The following is a 2,500-nucleotide window of genomic DNA, read 5'->3' as shown; positions in this document are numbered from 1 at the left end:
TCTGAGTGTCTGGGTCTCTGGGGATGCTCGTGGAAGGCTCACGTCAGGGGCGTGTTCCCACCTGGTCGTTTGTCGTTCACTTCACTGTCTTCTCAACTCTTTGAGAGAGAGAGAGAGAGAGAGAGAGAAGAGAGAGAGAGAGAGAGAGAGACAGAGAGAAAGAGACAGACAGACAGAGAGAGAGACAGAGAGAGAGAGATAAAACAAAATAAGAGAACATGACAGAATTGAGAATGACAAGATCATGTGATTACACAGATTCACCTGGTCTACGTACGCGAGTCAATGAAAATAATAATAATAATAGTAACACCTTCTGCAACCCCTCTTCTCATTAACACACACACACACACACACACATGTACGCTCACACACGCACGCACACACCAACACACTCCCAGATACTTGGTTGCTGCTGAAGTGACAACATAATTTGGAACCGCGTTAATCAATGTCCTATTTTGGCGTTCTGAAATCTGAATCTATTCAAAGGAAAATGTTCGAGCGTTCTGCAATGGAGGCATGAGAAATGACATGTTGCGTACAACATACCATTGGAATCAAGAACGAGGCAAAATAACCCATGACGGGCGCAATAGCCGAGTGGTTAAAGCGTTGGACTGTCAATCTGAGGGTTCCGGGTTCGAATCACGGTGACAGCGCCTGGTGGGTAATGGGTGGAGAGTTTTACGATCTCCCAGGTCAACATATGTGCAGACCTGCTAGTGCCTGAACCCCCTTCGTGTGTATATGGAAGCAGAAGATCAAATACGCACGTTAAAGATCCTGTAATCCATGTCAGCGTTCGGTGGGTTATGGAAACAAGAACATACCCAGCATGAAAATCCCCGAAAACAGAGTATGGCTGCCTACATGGCGGGGTAAAAACGGTCATACACGTAAAAGCCCACTTGTGTGCATACGAGTGAACGTGAGAGTTGCAGCCCACGAACGCAGAAGAAGAAGAAGAAGAAGAAGAAGACCCATAACAACAACCCCAACTTATACTTGTCATGTCAAGCCGCCATATTTTAAACTTCTTTTAAAATTTTATTTATCTATTTATTTATTTTGAATTCTTTTAATTAGGCCTACCTTTTCATGGTTTGTGAGTCCATAAAACGCAAAGAAAAACTATTCATCCAGACTGCCTTGTGTAGATCTAGAGAGTAGTAGTACTAGTAGTAGCAGTAGTGTAAGGACTGGCAGGTCATCATCCTAGACCACAGCCTTTTTTATGTCCCCATCGAATCTTTATTTTATTAATTCTTTTATTTATTCATATTTTATTCATTTATTTTCTTCTTCTTTTTGTTGTTGTTGTTGGATACGCGAATATGCTTCTGCAAGAACTTTGCTTTCATTCATCATAACCAAAAAATTTTTCTTTTAAGATGGTATTGCTGTCAAGGAGATTTTTGAACGTGTTAGTTTTTTTTGTGTAAGTTTAACTTCGGCTGTAGTCTATTTTGATTTACTGTGAGTTCATTCTCAGTTCTAAAGACCAGACATGACACTGATGGCAGTCACATTTCAAACTAAATCATGATTTTCATGATTGATTTTTCTTTCTCTTTCCCTATCTCTCTCTCTTTTCTAATAGCTTTTTTTTATTTTTTTATTTTTTTTTTTATTGCACAGCATCTTATCTTCATAATCCTTTTCATCCTTTTCATACCTTATTCCAGAACACCCAGTACAGGTGTTTTATACGCAAATAAAGTTGGCCCACTGGTGCTGGTTTTGTCCAACATTGTCAAACTGGGACTGGTCGAAATGCCCCAAGAGCTAGATCTATAGGCTACCGTAAATTAGATTCTGCAGCTGTTGTGACATCACAAGAATATTCCATGGTCGCTTTCTGTATTCAGGTGATTTATGAACAGCCTTCATCTGCAAAAAGACCTGTTGATATTTGAAATAAATATAACCAATCATCATGCCTTTGAATCTGATAATCTACCGGAATGACGATGGATACAAAAAATATTTTTCCCCTTGAAAAGGAATACCAAGGAAAAACTGAATAATTATAGCTTATTGTCAAGACATTATCATCATCAGTCCTACCAAGAGAAATGCGGGCGGATCTTGCAGTTTGTGTCAGCACGGTTTAGATCTGACTGACGTCCACACTTACCTATTTCTGTCCTTGACGTTGGACCAAGCGGAAGCTGGCTGGCCAATACCACTTTTGGTCATGCTACTGGCCCAGCCGAGATTATTGAAAACGAGGCAGAAACTGCGACGATAGATAAAAGAACAAGTGACTAAATGCAGAAACTTTCAGTCACTGGTTGTAGTCTACGTTTAAGTTACACGTGTTGTCATCTCATTGTGTGTGTGTGTGTGTGTGTGTGTGTGTGTGTGTGTGTGTGTGTGTGTGTGTGTGTGTGTGTGTGTGTATGTGTTTGTGTGTCTGTGTGTGTGTATCTGTGTGTGTATGTGTCTCTGTGTCTGTGTCTGTGTGTCTGTGGTTGAGAGCGTGTGTGCCGGTGTG

Source organism: Babylonia areolata, chromosome 25, assembly GCF_041734735.1.
Source record: "Babylonia areolata isolate BAREFJ2019XMU chromosome 25, ASM4173473v1, whole genome shotgun sequence".
NCBI lineage: Eukaryota > Metazoa > Mollusca > Gastropoda > Neogastropoda > Buccinidae > Babylonia > Babylonia areolata.
This window is presented reverse-complemented; position numbering follows the sequence as displayed.